The sequence below is a fragment of the Protopterus annectens genome, chromosome 1.part2, assembly GCF_019279795.1.
Source record: "Protopterus annectens isolate FY-2018-M chromosome 1.part2, PAN1.0, whole genome shotgun sequence".
Classification (NCBI taxonomy): Eukaryota; Metazoa; Chordata; order Ceratodontiformes; family Protopteridae; genus Protopterus; species Protopterus annectens.
Window position 1 is genome coordinate 84,587,111 of NC_056727.1, and position 17,556 is coordinate 84,604,666.

Genomic DNA, 17,556 nt, shown 5'->3' on the forward strand with positions numbered 1-17,556 from the left:
ACATGGAAATGACACATTTTGCTAAGAAACTATTTTTGAAATGCTAAAGTGCTATCAAATGAACTCTCCCTGAAAGATGTCTACAGATTTGTCACAGGACATTCCATTTTAAGGTATGATAATCATGTATACCCATGAAATCCCTTGACAAATATGAATATGTCATCAGTACACTTCTAACTAATGCATACAGATGAAAGTGTAAAGTCATTGCTTCAGATTTTTCTTAATTACATTCCAGCATATGCAGTATGCAGCTGTCAAAAATGCAAGCATACCTTCTCAAATTCATTAATCCTCTCTGCAGATGTATCCCAAAGTAATGGCCTCTGTTCTGTGTTCTTCACATAAGCAAGTCTTCTCACCTTCAGTTTTCTTAGCTACATGGTTCCCTTTTTATATGGTGTAGATTCAAGGCTGTACTCACTGTGAAGATGCAAATCTGGTGTGAACTGATTAGAATTCTTGAATCCCAAATACTTGGCTCCTTGTTGCAGAGGTAAACATAGTGCAGGCACTCCCTCAGTGTTTGTTTTAATGGATTGCAACTGTGAATGATTACTGGTTGGGCGAAGGAAAACATAACAGCACTGCAGGCTGCTCTACATCCAGTGAGTTTGCCAGGATAGACTTACAAAGTGTTAGATGTAAAGTTGGAAATGTAAGTAAGCAGCATACAAGTCACAGATTCTGCTCATTCACATCCAACCTCCCCTTCATTTGTTGGCATCTGCATATTATATTATTTCCATTTAATATCCTCACACATTTTAAGGCCAATGATATAGAATGACTTACAAACTGTATGTCTCAGATTACTGGTTAGATAAGAAAAGAATGACCAACAAACACAGAGAGGTAAGACAGAGCTGTATATTTACAAGTAATAATCATAACTGGTTGTGTGATCACTTACATATAACAGTTGTATGGTTTCTTGTTTTTAATTTCTCAAAATATTTTGGGTTTCTAATACCGTGATGGGAATGGACCTCATTCCTAAATCAAAGTACGATTAAGGCTCATGAAATTAGTATTGTTTCACTCTTTGATGTCAGCCAAAAGTGCTCTTTGCAGCACCCGCAATGTGCACAGTAATGACTCCTTCCACAATTTGTATGGAGTATCATATATTGGTGGAATATCTAAATATGATTGTAGACTCCTTTTTATAAGATGCATTGCTCCTACTACTATTGGAACTATCTGGGTATCTTTCTTCCACATTGCTTTTGTTTCTGCTTGCAAATCCTAATATTTTATAACTTTGTGTCTCTCGGTACGCAGGACACTATAGTCACTGGGTGTGGCAATTTCAATGATCAATGCTACTTTTGTCTTCCTTTCCTGGACCACTATATCTGTTTTTCTAGCATCTATCTTTTGATCTGTTGGTAATGGATGATCCCATGTGATGTAAACTTCATAATTTTCTATGCTGCTTTGTGGCTCATATTTCCATTGTTTTTCAACCACTTCAATACCATAATGTTTGCACAATCTCAAGTGCAACAGTCTAGTCACATTATTATGCCTTTCGGTATGCAGTCCTTCTGCCATTAGTATGTTGCAACCAGCAATGAGGTGTGCAACTGTTTCCAATTCTGTTTTGCAAAACCTACATGTTCAACCTTCTCCCACATGTTCAATAGATTTTTCATTCTAACATCTAACATGTATGCAGCCCACTATCTTGGGCCACCACTATTAACCTTTCATCTCTTGGTTTCAGTTCACCTCTTCTTAACCATTCCTGAATTCATTCCTGATCAACATTAGGTTCTTCCAGAAGTTTTCTATACTTGTGACTATATTTATTCTTTTTCCACATTTCCTACTTTCTCATTAGGTCCTTCACCTTATATTCTTGCTTTTGTTTTTTTGGCATATTCAGTTGCTACCTGATTTTTATCCACTTGTGGTTTGATTTCCATTCATGCTTTACGCTGATATGCTTCTGCTAGGTTAAGCAGGGAAGTCATCTTAAATTAATTCTCCTCATGTTTCAAAACTTTCACTACATTTGGGTCTTGTGAGGCCAGCAGACATGTGTGAAGTCCTACAATTGCAGATCTGTACATATAATAAATTTCAAGGAGGCCCATCCCTCCTTCAAATCAGGGAATATATAATCTTGGTATGCACTGATTTTTATAAATCATTTGGTGAGCATGAAGCATCCTTCTTGTCTTCCTATCTAATCTATCCAACACATTCTGGAGTCAGTTAATCATCCCAAAACTGCAAGTTAGGACAGGAAGAGCAAATTGTTTTATAGCTTGGATTTTGTTCCTAGATATCAAAGATGTTTTCAGGATTAATTTAAGTCTTCTAAAGTACTCCTTATTAAGATTTATTTGCATTTGCTCATGTTTTATTGTTGATCCTCCATCAATTTCCAAATATTTGTACACTCCCTCTTTCTCAAGTTCTTTTATATCACATTCTTGTCCCAAACTGATGTTTTCTTGTTGCTACAGTTTTCCTGCTTTAAAGGTTGGTTTTGCACATTTACCGAGACCAAATGACATTCTTATATCATCTGAAAAAGTTTTGACAACTTGTAATTGTACTTTCAGTTCCTTATCTGATGAACTATACAGTTTAAAATCATTGACATAGAGAAGATGAGAAGTCTTTACACTTAATTGTTTTCTAGAAGCCTAATTATTGCCATAGCCTAAGCTGTTAAGTAGACAGCTTAATGGGTTAAGGGCAAGGCAGAATAGCAGTGGTGACACCCTACAATACCCCCCCCCTTGGAGTCTTATCCTTGGAATAATAATTTGTCCTTTATTATGGCTTAATTGCAAAGTGGTCTGCCACTGTTTCATGGTCACTGTAATGTAGTCGATCAGTGTAGAGTGTATCTTATACATTTTTAAGCACTCTTTTATCCATGAATGTGGGATACTATTAAATGCTTTTTTGTAGTCAATCCATGCCATACTTAAATTCTTCCTCTTTTTACAGTTCTCCACTATGCCTTTAACAGCAAATGATCCTTTATTCCATATGACGTTCTTTTATTGCCCTTTTGTTCTATTGCCATAACTGAGTTTTCTTCTAAATGACTATAGACTCTGTCAGCATCAATTACAGAGTCTAGTATATATGTCATCGGAAGGCAAGTTATTGGTCTGCAATTTTTAGGGTAGCTTGCACATTCGCTCTTAAGTAGGAGCACTGTTTTCCTGTTGTTAGCCAGGTTGGTGTCTGTTCAGGGTGTGCATATAAATATTTCTTACTCATGGCTAAGTCTTCATGCAAAGATGTTAATACTTTTAACCAGAAGTTAGTTACTGCATCTAAACCTGGGTTTTTTTCACTCTGATACTTATCATAACTTTATTTCAATCTTTCTGGCTGTTACTTCATCCCATTTCATATCCTGTACCTTTAAACATCTTATTCTTTCTTTTAGGTCTTCTATCCATTTAGCATCTTAGTTATGTTCCATAGGATCTTCATAGATACTTCCCCAAAATGTATCTATTTCATCTTTTTTTGGTGGTCTTTCAATTCCTTTTACCTTGTTTCCCAATTCTCTATAAAATTGTTTGGGTCATCAATAAATTGCTTATTTTTAACTTTTCCTTTATATTTATCTTCATATCTTCTAAGTTTTCCACCTGTGCTGAAAATTTTAGTTTGCTATTTGTTATAGTGCATGATAGATCCTGGTCTGTTCTAATACTGCACATTGTTTTAGCACGTCTATCTTTCTTAGTATTGTTGTTAATTGTTCCCTCTTCTATAGTCTTCTAACAATGACTCTTCTTGTCTTAACTGCTTTATAGTTTTGTCTATTCGATATTTCTGAAATAGTATTCTGTTCCTCCGCTTCCTTTCCCTCACTACACTGTGTTCTTGTGTTAGAACATTATCAGTTATTAATTTAGCTGCATGGTAATATATCCTGTTTACTTCTGTTATATCACATGGATCTTTATTGACAGTCCTAATTACTGTGTGCATTTGTTTTATCAGATTTCTGACTTTTGGGGTTTTATTAACCTAGTATATTTCTTTCATTGATCTTAATATATCTGTCTATATCTATTAAATCAAGCAACTCTTCTCTTAGCTCATTTTCTTCCTAACTAAGGGCACAACCCTTGTTTTCCATTTCCTGCAGGCATTCTATAGAAGGTTCTATAGTATCTTCTTGTAGCACATTCTCTTCAATTTCATCCTGTGCCATCTGTTGGTCTGTCATATGGGAACTCACTGGCCTAACGCACCTCAACATTGACTGCTCAGAGTTTCCAGAGTTTCCTGTTCCTTCCCTTGCTGTCTAGCTTTAAGTGAACATTTATACTGGTTTCCTGTGGAAGGCTCCAAATTATGTTCATATGGCACCTGACTAATTGTTTCCTGTTCCACTGGTTTCCCCTTAATTTGGATACCCATTGCTTTATCCTGTTGTGGTGCTTTCTGAATTAGATTTTCTACACTGAACTCTCTTCACTTCACAGATACTCCATAACCTCAATTTCTATTTATTTAACTTCTCCATTACTAATCTCCTTTTCTACTTTTCCTCTTTGTCTTCTTATTTTTTTGTATTGCAAGTTTTCTGTGTCTGGATTCCTTTGCCTGTAATTCTCTTCAAATATCTTTGGTGCTGCTGTTTTTATATTGGTTAGGTTTGTTTTCTCCTTTGCATAAATATTACACCATATTAAATCTTTTTTACTTTCCCATGTCTGTATTTCTTCTTCAGATGTTTCCTGACCTCCCTGCTTCACTTTACTTTGGGGACTCACTCCATCATGCTGTGATGTAACCTGTGTTAGACCTTCTACACCAAATCCTTCGTTTCGCAGGCACTCTATAACTTCAACTTCTATTTTTTAACTTCTACTTTACTAACCTTCTTTCTATGTTCCATCATTGTGATATTATTTTTTTATTGTGAACTTTTCCATATCTGGATGCCTTTGCCTGTACTTCTATTCAAATATCTCTGGAGCTGCCTTCTTTATATTGATTAATCTTGCTTTCTCCTTTGCATAAATATTGCATCATATGAAATCTCTCTTTTTTCCCATGTCCATATTTCTTTTTTATACTTTTCAAATATCTCTTGGTTTTATTTTTATTTGTGTACTGCCTCAGATGCTTCTTTTTCCAAACAGATCAAAGTTTATTGATCTATATACCGTTTTTCACAAATCTGTTGGATTAATGAACACAAATTTCCATTTGAAACTTCTGACAGTTTTTCTTGTGGAAGTATTTTTCTTTCCTCTAATTTCTCTCTTAATTGTTTTGTATATCTTGTGTCTTGAAATTCTGGGCTTTTTGCATAATAGTAACAATACAGAATTTCTTTCTCATCCTCAATAGTCCACTCTATCGTCTTTATGGCTCTTCTTTGGCCTATAAGTTTTTGTGATTTTTGTGGACTGCTACATCCTTCTACAACAGGGGGGGGCACCCTTCCCCTGGGTCCAGCCTGGCCCTATTGTAGGAATGTTTCCATATTTTGAGGATTCTACACTGTGATTTTTTTCAAGCTATGGCATCAGTGTGCCTACCAGGATTGGGCACTTTTTTATGCTGGGTCTTGTGCACCCAGCCATCCATTTTAATTTTTGACCTATTGCTGTCCATGATGTATGCTATATAAATACAGTCGATATATATATATCAGTGTTACCTTGGTGAAATTTTGTAGAAAACAGGGTCCACCTCATGAAGGTACTCACCAAGATTTGAGGATGAATTCAATTTCAGCACTACTACTCTCCCTTGCTTTTTGACTTTTCATCTCTCCATTCAATTTCATACTACTGTAGATGATGTTGCAGATGGTTGTATGTAGATTGATTTCAGTTCCTTTCACAAAGTTGTTTGTGTGGCAAAGGGGAATAAGGCACATGTCCAGTGTTTGGAAGTTTCATTGGAGTGAGAGTTCAAATCCAGACCTATGTAGAAATATCTCATGTGCATGAACATTGACTAGTGTGTATGCCATAGACTGATTTTCCTCATTTCAACTACTTGTCCTTTTTTAATTTTTTTTTTAATGATTCTTTTTCTTTGGAGGGTAGTGTTTGCGTAATGCAGCACTCAGCACAATGATAGAAAATAAAGGAAATGAATGTCAGGTTTGGCTGTACTTATCTCATTTGCATGAAGTGCTGCAATGTGCAAACTGGACAAATGGGCACCCAGGAAGCCAACAGAATACCTGCAGATAGGACCCAGACAGCCAATTGGATACAGTCACTTAATTCTGTTGGGCACTGTGCAGACCTGCTAAATGGTGTGTGGTGGTTAATACTGATACCTTAAGCATGACTAGTAAATTATGGATTAAGGAAATTTGCAAACAGCCATATTTCTCTGCAGTTGAATGTCACTTCAGCCATGTGTCTGCTGTCAAATGTACCACAGGGAAATGTCTCACTGCCTAGGTGCCCGAACCTGACCTGACCCATTTTTGATTTGTCAAGGGTAGATCTTTCTTATAAAACCTAGTGGACTTCTTTGATACTGACCTCAAAGACCTGGATGGGGGATAACAGGCTATATGGCCTATGATGAGTTATCCAAGGCCTTTGACACTATCCACCATTCAGATATCATAGAGAAAATCTCCCATCTGGGAATTAACCCAAACATTACTAGATGTATAGCCAACTCAGTCACTGGCAGAACACACACTGTCAATGTCTGGTACTACAATTCCACCACTAGACCACTTACCAGTGGAATACCACAAAGATCTGTGCTGGGCCCTGAACTGTTTGGAAGCTATTTCTCTGAAGCCCAGGCAAAGGTAGATGCCCTGTGGTTTACCAAGTTTGCAGATGACTGTCAACTGGATGCAGTCATATAGAGTTTCCCAGTGATGGTAACATATTACAGAAGGGGCTCACACAGACAAATGATTGGTGCCAAACTCATGGACTGAAACTTAAAGCAAACAATGCCTCATTTTCCCCTTTGGCAATGAAGTACCTCTGCTAATTATGATATACATAGCACCCCTCTAAGCTCAATCACAGTGTTGTGAGACTTAGGAACACATATTGATAGCAATCTACACTTTAATGACTATGTGCCCATAGTGGTTAGACACACATTCTACATTGTGCACCTCACAAATAAGGGTATCCCATCCAAGACCCGGAAGGTTATAGCTCTGCTGTACTCTGGCCTTATCAGACCACTAATTGAGTACAATGCTACTTCTGTCAGTAGCTCACCAGACACCTGCATCAACTGAAGAAAACACAAAGGTTTGTGACGGGGAGAATCCAGGGCCTCCAAAACATGACATACATGGAAAGACTGAAAGACCTGTCACTGTACTCAGTATCATACAGGCTGCTGAGAGGTGACCTATGCCTGGCTTGCAGAGCAGTCTCAAAGCCTGCCATACTGGAAATGCTGGACATCTGCAAATCAAATGAGACAAAAATAACTTGCTCAAAGGATCTCAACCTAGCCTGTGACATAAACAGATCATGCTGGGGTGACAGATATATCTCCCAGCAATTGGCACTCCTCTGTACAAGGCTCCCACTGCATGTGAAACAGTGCTCCTCTACTTTGACACTAGATGGGTGATTGTAAATGGCACCTATGCCCCTAATGGACAGGGCCAATCAGTGCAGATCACAAAATCACCCTCTTAACAATGACCATTTAACTATGCAGAATAACGGTATTTGTGTTTTTTACGCAGCTAGGGTTGTCAACACCCTAGGGCCATTAGGCTATTAACTTCCTGTGAACCTATGAAGTTATGAACTTATGCAGGCCTCCCAGCATCTTCTCTCCAATGTGACCTGCTGATGTCATCCACTATAAGTTGAAGTGCAGTCTTGTAAAGTCAGAATTGTACTGTGGCACTTTTACTGAGTTATGTAGTCTGTGTACATAGGTAGGGGTTCTGTTCTCACTGCAGTTAACTCTGTGTGTGTGTGTGTGTGTGTGTGTGTGTGTGTGTGTGTGTGTGTGTGTGTGTGTGCGTGTGTGTGTGCGTGTGTGTGTGCGTGTGTGTGTGTGTGTGTGTGTGTGTGTGTCAAGACAGAAGACCAGAAGTGTGTATCCTATAGTTACTGCTACAATGCCATGAATTGATGCCATCAGCTATATCTGATTTGTGGATATGGACTATTTCCACCAGGGCAGGGTCAGAGACTGGCCTGGAGGCCATCCAGAAGTCATCTCACCCTGTACGATACAGATTACAGTGACATGGCTTTCAGTCTATCTACACACATTATGGCACGGTTTGTGGGCCCTGTGTTTTCATGATGAGAAACCCCTGTGGTCTCTCTGGTGAGGTACATGCAAAAAAGAGCATTGTACTCTTTTAGTGTTCTGATGAGGTTCAAATACAGTACTGTCATACGATCCTAAGATCTGAATATGAAGGCATGACTTATGATGTGCATAGCAGAGACTTTCAATATTACTGTGGACATTTAGTGGTCAAAGTTCAGATTCCTATCTACATGTGTTTCCAGTGCTTGCATCACTGGGTTTCAGCATAGCAGGACTGTTGCCAATGCTGTAATGAGCATGGAATTCCACTTTTTAGAATGGCAGCATAAATACACATTTCTGCCTTTATTTGTCGATCATGTGGCTTTGTCACAAATCATTTGTCTGTGTTAGTTCCTCCTGTAGTATTTTATCATCATTGGTGGACTCAATGACTATACCCAATATGCAATAATCAGCAAACTTGGTAAGCCAAAGGACATATACTTTAGGCTGAACTGACAAGAAATAGATTCCAAACAGCAAAAGGCTAAGCACAGATCCCTGGGGTTTGCCATTGGTGACAGCTGTACTGATACAGGTTGATTCACCAACTTTCACAGTATGTGTTCTGTCGGAGAGCCAACTGGTTACTTGTCTAGTGACATAAGGGTTAATCCCCAGCTGCAAGAGTTTCTCGATGATACTTGCATGGGGGATTGCTCTCAGCAGTCTTGCTCTCCAACATTTCTAATTCTTCTCCTCCATGCAATCAGGAAGCAGGTGCATGCAATGGTTTGCAGCAATGTGATACAGCTTCCTCTCACTTACTACAGAATGGCAGAGTACACCATGGACATGACAGTGCTCGTTCCTATAGAGGAAACTATGAGAGGGCACCCACCTTGTTAAGAACACAACAGAATAATAATTCAGACCCTGAGAATGTCAGGGGTTCAGACATGAATGAATCAGGACATGTACAAGAAGAACTAAGCATGTGGCTGCAACGTAAACTTGTTTTTCAATGGCCCAATACAGGAGCTGTTAGTAAATGAAACACCGATTCTTACAGGGGCAGCCTGAGCAAGTTGAACGATGTTTTAACAAGGTACAAGACTTTGTCATTGGACAATTTATATCTCAGGGAATGTACCTAGTCTGGGGTTGTACCAAAAGGCTTACTGGTATACAAGTACCCTAAGAATGTTAAAATAGGTACTGATTTTTACAATGAGTTATTGACTATTTTTGACAATTGCGGATTTGAAATTTTGAAAGCTATCATTAAAAATAATGAATGGGAAATGTTTGGTTTGCAGGAATACACTGACCATTTGAATAATGTCCTAATTAACGATCTTGTGTTTGGGGCGGAAAGTGAAAAGAAAAAAATATTATGATATAAGATATCGGGTGGACCAGCAATGTGAGGAAATTCTAAAAAGGAAATACAAAAAAATGGAGAGAGACCTCAAGGAATATCAGGAGGGTAGACAGTATCCTGCCCCAAAAGGGTATTCCAATACTACATATAATAGGGGGTATGGTAAGGTAGGGGCAGGAATACCTGACCCTGAACCCTGTAACTGGGACAATTATAATAATCAACCAAACAGACATGGTTCTCCAGCACAGGAGCATAGTGATTTTGATAATAATTATACATCACCAAGTAGATCTGAAAAATTAGAAAACAAGAAACATAACAACCATTTTTACAGAGACCGGGGTTATCAGAAGGGAGGGGCGTACAGGAATTATATCAGATAGATCCGGTCTTGGCAAATGACCCTGTTATTCAACAAGACCAAAATGTTTTTAGTGTAGCTGGCTTCTACATATACAATTATAGTGGTTTGGATATTACCATGGATTTTTTTAACTTATTCGTGAAGGGTTTTAAATTTATACCTATGCACAAAAGCAACATTACTCAGGTTATTTTGGATGTTAACATATTTGTCAGAAAGCTTAATCTGGAAAACCTATTTGGGAGAGAATTTAATGTGTACCATCAAACGGCTCCTAAAAACTTAGTACATTTAACCCTCAATTACATCCTCAGTTAAAAAACCTTGAAATTGTTTTGGAAAGGAAGATTAGAAAAACTCATCTAGGCAATAAAACCAGGTACAATCTGACTGTTAATGAGAACAAGTTGTTACAGGAGTTATGTGCCAATCCTAATGTCAGGGTTATGGAACCCGACAAGGGAGGGGGCATTGTACTGATGGATAGGAGTCTTTATGTTAGTAAAATGCTAAGTATTTTGCGAGATGAAACTACCTATAGTCAAGTATCTATCAATGAAATTCACATTGCTTATAAAAAGATAGATTTTGCTCTGAAAGATCTATTCGATCAAGGGGTGATTGATTTTGTAACTTATTCCTACTTGGAAAATAACAGGCTGAGGGTTCCTTCCGTTTTCGGGATACCTAAGACCCATAAAAGTGTGGAAAATCCACCCCTCAGACCTATCGTGGCTTCTGAAAGGTCTAAAATAGCTACTTTGGCAAAGTACCTTGATTGGAAACTGAAGAGTTTGTGGAAGGGTGAACTGCATATTTTAAAAGATTCTTGGGATTTTTTGTGTAAAGTTAGGCCTGACTATTGTAGTGAAAATCTGATATTTGTTACCATTGATGTTGCAGATTTGTTTTCTGTCATCCCACATGACACTGCCCTATTATAGTTAGACGAAGCACTTAGAAGGCAAGTGGGGGTATCTGAGGATGACATCTTCCTCTGTTTGGAACTAGCTGAACTGATACTTAAGAATAACTTCCTATTTTTTGAAGGGGAGTTCTTCAGACAGGAATGGTGTGTGGCTATAGAGGCCAGTTCTGCCCCTATTTATGCCAACATCATTTTAACCACATGGCAGTATAGATATATTACACACTGCCCTTTTTCCAGTTGTTGGAAAATGTACAGCCGATACCTGGATGACATCTGCTTGTTTTGGGATGACAGTCCAGAAAGGATGGACGAGTTTCTGCAATACATTTCTTAAACTACATCATTTTTTAAATTTACCCAGCAGACAACATTTGATTGTATGAATTATTTGGATGTTTCCATAAAAAAATATGTGGGGGTTTTAAGTCCACCGTCTATAGGAAAGGGACATTTTCTAATTCCTATATCAGTTTCTCTAGTGCCCATCCGTTTTTTCAAAAGAGCGGTATTATTAAGGGACAATATGTCAGGAATACTCATATGACATCATGGGATGAAGACTTTTACAATGAATGTATTATCCTGGAGAACATGTTTTTGAACAGGGGCTATCAAAGGGACCTGATTTTGGAGGTTAAAAATGAGGTTTTGGCAGGAAGGGCAGGAAAATATTTTCCAATATTGGGTACAGGGTCTTTTACATCAGATAATAAGCAGGAGCAAGAATTAGAACAACAAGGGTACAATTTGGCCTTTGTAACTAATTTTAGTGTGGATACCTATTGTATCAAAAATGTTCTGCAAAGGGAATGGACCAAATTATCTGAATTCACGGATTTGGAAAATTTAAAAGGTGAACCATTAAAGGTAGTTTTCAGAAGAGGTCAGAACATAAAAAACCTATTAGAACAAGTCAATAATGTAAATGTCTACTCTCAGAAAAAAACTGACACCTAAAAATGTGGGGTTTGCCACCAGTGTTCCTATATCCTTCAAGGTGTCGGTGTATACCTTACAGCTAAACCAAATCAGGTGTCAGAAAAAGTTTATTCTAACTGTAATTCCTCTGGATTAGTATACTTGGTAACCTATGGGGCATGTGACGGATTCTATGTTGGTAAAACAGAAAGACAACTAAAACATAGAATCTATGAACACATAAACAATGTAAAAAAAACAAAAATCATAAAAATGCATTGTTTAAGCACACATTGGAATGTGGGGGAGCCAGCTTTAGTTTTTTTGTTACTGAGTTAGTTCCCAGGGAAATGAGAGGGGAAGCTTGGAAACCAAGCTGGAATACAGGGAAACCTACTGGCAGATTGCTTTGGAGGCCAATAGGCACCCTGGTTTTAATGATCACATAAGGTCTGCCAGGCTTTAAAAGGTTATGATTTATGTACACTTTCCACCTCTTGTTTATGTGATTAAACTATCTATCTATATATATATATATATATATATATATATATATATATATATATATGTGTGTGTGTGTGTGTGTGTATTTTTTTATTTGAATTTACACTTGAACAAGTGTGCATTTTTAATATTTATGTAGTGTGTTTTTACATTTTTAATATGATACTAATGGGGTATGTCTTTAAGAGTTAATTGATACTCAATTGATTGTAAAGAGTATATAAGGTGTAGTATATTGCCTTTGGGAATTATCTGATGAAGTTTGGGTAGTGCTCGGATGAAAACACATTGTTTTATTTTTTGAAGTGTTATTTTTTTTCTGCTGATCTTACGCAATAAACCACTTTTTTACTGTTTTTACTGTGTTTCCAATCATTGGTTTCTCTGCATGGGGGATTGTGTTAGAACTCTCAGTCAGATCACAATAGACAGTGTGCACTGTCTTAACTTCATCCAGGCCTATCACACAGAATCAGTGAGCTGTGACAATACCACAGATCACCTATGGCATGAGGAAGCACATACACCTTCCCGATACTGTTGAATACACATTTCAAAACACTCTCCACATGGGCTATGTTCCCTTAGAAGGCTGTACATCAACAAGCATCCATCTGAGTTGGGGGGACAGCACCTGATGCAAGCGTGTATAGATGCATCCTGGCTCTCCTTAACTGTGAGGTAGACCAACATGTCATCATGGGCCTTTTCTAAATGGACACTAGTAATATCCTGGCTGTGTGTAACAGACCTGTGTGAGATGTTAATGTTATATCATGTCTGTTACATCTGATAGATGTCTTCAAGAGGTCATTGAGGGCATGGATGATAACAACACTATCATCTTGTGGAACTTGACCAGGCGTTTGACACAAATCCACACTGAGGTATCAATCAACACTGGCAGATATGGCCAGAAACAGCAATATCACCAAGTAGGTTGACCAGTGAAGCTCATATGTGGCTACTCACTATGTTGAAATGTATGAAGTGACCTATATCTTAGGGTCCAGTGATCAGCTCAATATATCATGGCTGTCTGTTAGGTCCTTTTCTGTCCATTATTTATGTAATGGGCATCACAGATGACATACATATCCTGTATCCAAACAGGTGCTGGAAAGACTACAGATTGTGGACAATTATTGACTCCAACTGTGATATTACTACAATACAGACAGTGTCAACACATACCAAAGATTGTTGCCACAGCCATGACAACACCTGCAATAACAAGAAAACATGGGGGGATTTGTTACATCAGGAAAGCCAACACACAACCCAAGTATAATGTGGACATCACACCATATAATAAGACAAATCGATATGTGAACTGTGTCCTGGGGTAGATGGTAAGTGGAACATCCACCACCATGTGGTCACAGTGCTGAATACTCCATTGTATCTAACACAAGTCTTGAGTATGTGAGGGACATCCTCATCAGGAGCTATAGTACCTTCATAGTTCCCAGCCTTCATCACACAAATAACAGAGTACAATGCACCCTTCTTCATGTACATCCCTACACATCTTCCACTGATGTGTAACTGAAGTGTAGCACATTTGTCACAATGAGCTGTCACACAGCTTATTGGCCATACCTAGGTATTCTTTTTGTGGCAGAAACATGATTGTGTGATGATGTGAAACACCTATTAAGTTATTACACCAGATGCATATGTGCTACCTGTTCTGGTGATGCACACAGTACATACATAGTTGTTTGATAACATTAACGGCATGGATATCATTCATAAAAGTATGGATTGTGCCATATAAATATGCCATGCACAAGAGTCAACTATCCTGTATTGCTCATAATGTCGCATACAGATACAGCAGTGTTCCTCCTAACATCTTCAGCAGATGTTACAGTGCTAGGACAGGGTGCATGATTACCTTCATAGAGTGAGTACATATCACAATACTTGTACAAGTGCACTTGTGCAGAATCATTTCTTATCACTCTAAATCACATGCATTATGTCAGCGGCATGGGACTACTGGTAGTATTATTCTGATATTGTCCATGATTGTGGCTGGTATTTTTAATGTTATCTATGAGCCTTTGCCTGTGCCAACTTGCTGGAGACCTCTGCTGAGATTACACTCATATTCAGGCAAATCAGTCTGCACAGGTTCACAGTATGCACCCTGTGAAGGCTGCCAGCCCAGCTAGCTGGAATTTTGTAAATAATTCTATGATATTTGTGAATAGTAATACGATCTGTATGCTTGTCTTACAAATGTAAGGAAACTATATGTTATGTGCTGAGCTTCAAGAATGCAACCACAGTGTACCCTACTGGAAAAGCACATAAATGTATAAACCTGTGCAAATGTATGTTTTCATGGTAGAAGTTGGAACATACAGATTTAACTTGCAAAACTCTGAAAAAATAAGTTGAAATTGTTTATCACTGTGCTATAAAGTTAGTTAATGCAAAGAGACTATTGTCTGGAAACAGAAATAATTACAGGTTTCAAAGGTAAAAGTGTGTAACTGTTTTATGACTTCCAGTTCTAGACAAGCTTCTAAGAGACAAATATTTTTGACACAGAGATGACAAATAATGATGTAATCTGAGATACCCCAGCAGAAATGTTTGATAGTAATTGAAGAATTATCTCAGAGAGTGAGTCTGTGCATTTTGTATCTTGTCTTTGAACCTATAAACATCCATTCAGCACTTGCATTTGCCTGGCTCTGTAAGTAAAACTTAGATCATAATATTTGTCTTAGAGCTAGATAGGAATATAGTAAGATCAGTCTAGGTGTTTTCTATGTTTATGTGACACTGTCCTGCAATGTTGTTTTAAAGTATTTCCTGTGATTCTGAACTCTGTTGTCACTATGTTGAGTTATTGAGTATTGTCTTGTGCTTTTATTATTTATTATTAAATATATTTAGACATTTTAATTGTGGCTTGTTTGTTTAGAGGTATTTAAGCTCTTAGGGTACGTACATATGTATATGGGGACACTGTACAGGCCACTCTTAAATAGACTTAGTCTTGGACACACTTACCATTGGATACTAGTAACATTGCACAATAGAACTGGTCACCCTTTGGGAAGGGCCTTATAGTAGCTGATAAAGGGTGGTTGGTGGCAGTGATTTCTACCTTATAGTCTGGGCAGAAGGGGGCCTAGCTAGTGAATCTGTGCCAGCCTTCCCCCTGAGTGTCTATGTGTTTGTATATAAATCAAATCTCAAAGTGTGTGTGTGTGTGTGTGTGTGTGTGTGTGTGTGTGTGTGTGTGTGTGTGTGTGTGTGTGTGTGTGTGTGTGTGTGTGTGTGTGTGTGTGTGTGTGTGTGCATGTGCTTGTGTGTGCATGTGCTTGTGTGTGTGTGTGTGTGTGTGTGTGTGTGTGTGTGTGTGTGTGTGTGTGTGTGTGTGTGTGTGTGTGTGTGTGTATCAGCTACTTCAGCAGGTACACAAAGCACAGGTTGGACAGAGAGGGTGCTAGAGGTTTTGCCTTGACCACATGGCTAAGATCTTAACCTTATAGCTGTGCCAATGGGGAGTTTTATTGGAGATCTGTAGAGAGAGGGAGAAACCAGCCACAGACTGACTGTGATCTCTGTGTGCTCTTAAGGGAAATTGTACTTTACGGTGTGTATACTTGTTATCCTCCCAATGTGCACGTCCCTCACTGGTGCTATTGGTGAGGATTGAGGCTTCCTGATTACTGGGCCAGTGTAGGGACATCACATATTAATTGTTTGGCAGTGGTGGGATAGCCACATCACATATTAATTGGTTGATAATGGTGAGATAGCCACATCACATATTAATTGGCTTGTAGTGGTGTGGATATTGAATTCCTGTAACCTGTGCACAGTGATCACTGAAGGTGTTTTTGTACTCTAAATCAGTCATGCAGTGAACATTTAGAGTTCATATCACAATTGTTTTATTTATTTTTTTTTTGTTAACTTAGTCAGGGAGAGCAGGCAAGCATGTCAGCAGAGGAGTATGTCAAGCTGACAAGGAGCCAGTTGGCTGAGATGTGCCAGCCAAAAGGACTGGTACATGCCAACCTGACTAAAGCAGTCATGAGTTCAGCTTTAGTCAGAGCTGGATCTGAGAATAGCAACCAGCAGGACAATCAGACTGGCTGTGGAGATGTACAACTCTCAGAAAATGGACTGGTCAACCTTTCAACAGAGTTAAAGAGACTTGAGTTGGAGGCCAAGCATTTGGATACAGAAGCAGCAGAGAGACTGAGGCATCTAGAGACTGAGGAAAATGAGAAACTGCAACATCTGAAGGCTGAGAAAAATGAGAGAGGAGAAGGAGAGGCAGAAGCAACATGAAATGGAGATGCTGACTCGTCACCAGAGTCACAGAGGTAATGGGGAAGGAAGTAACTGAACCCCAGAAGCAACAAAGGTCAGTAAATTTCTTCCACAATTTACAGAGGTGGATAATTGTGATAGTTTCATTCATATGTTTGAGAGGGTATGTAAACAGTATGATGTTGGCAAGGGCTCTGGGTACGGTTTCTGCCCCCCTTACTCCATGGTAAAGCTGTAAATGTTCTTTCCAAACTGTCTGATAATGACTGCTTAAATTATAATATTGTAAACAAATTGTTTGCTAGAATTTTTTAAGTTAACACCTAAAGCTTACAGGAAAAAGCAGCATGAGCATAGACACAAGGCAGATGAAAGTGTGTGTGAATATGTTGCTTAACTAACTACTAATTTTCATAGGTGGGTAAGTGGATGTCAGGTCACCACTTTTGAAGGGCTGGCAGACATTTTGGTGAGGGAACAACCCTTTAGCACTTTGCCTGAGGAAATGAGAATCTGGCTAGCTGATAGACAATGCCTTACTGTAGATGAGTTGGGGAAGAAGGGACCCTTATACTTAGCAAGTGGCTTTACTAGAAAGGCTCACCCAGACTCTGCTACACTTTGCTGTGAGGAAACGGTTAGTATGCTTTTTATTTGTTGTATTTTGTATTACTTTATTACCTTTTTCTATTTTGAATATTGTGATTTGTTTTCTTTACCTTGTGTTTTACTTTTATTCTGCTTTTAGCTGCATATTAAAACTTGAAAAGAGACCACAGCTCTGTCTCTTGTGAGTCTGGCAGAAATTAAAACAGATCAATTAAAGACTCACACATAAAACAGAAGAGGTCAGTTAAGGTTAATCATCTGTGAACTGAGGGGGTGGAGCTAGGAACTAAACCTTCTATTTAAGGGGTA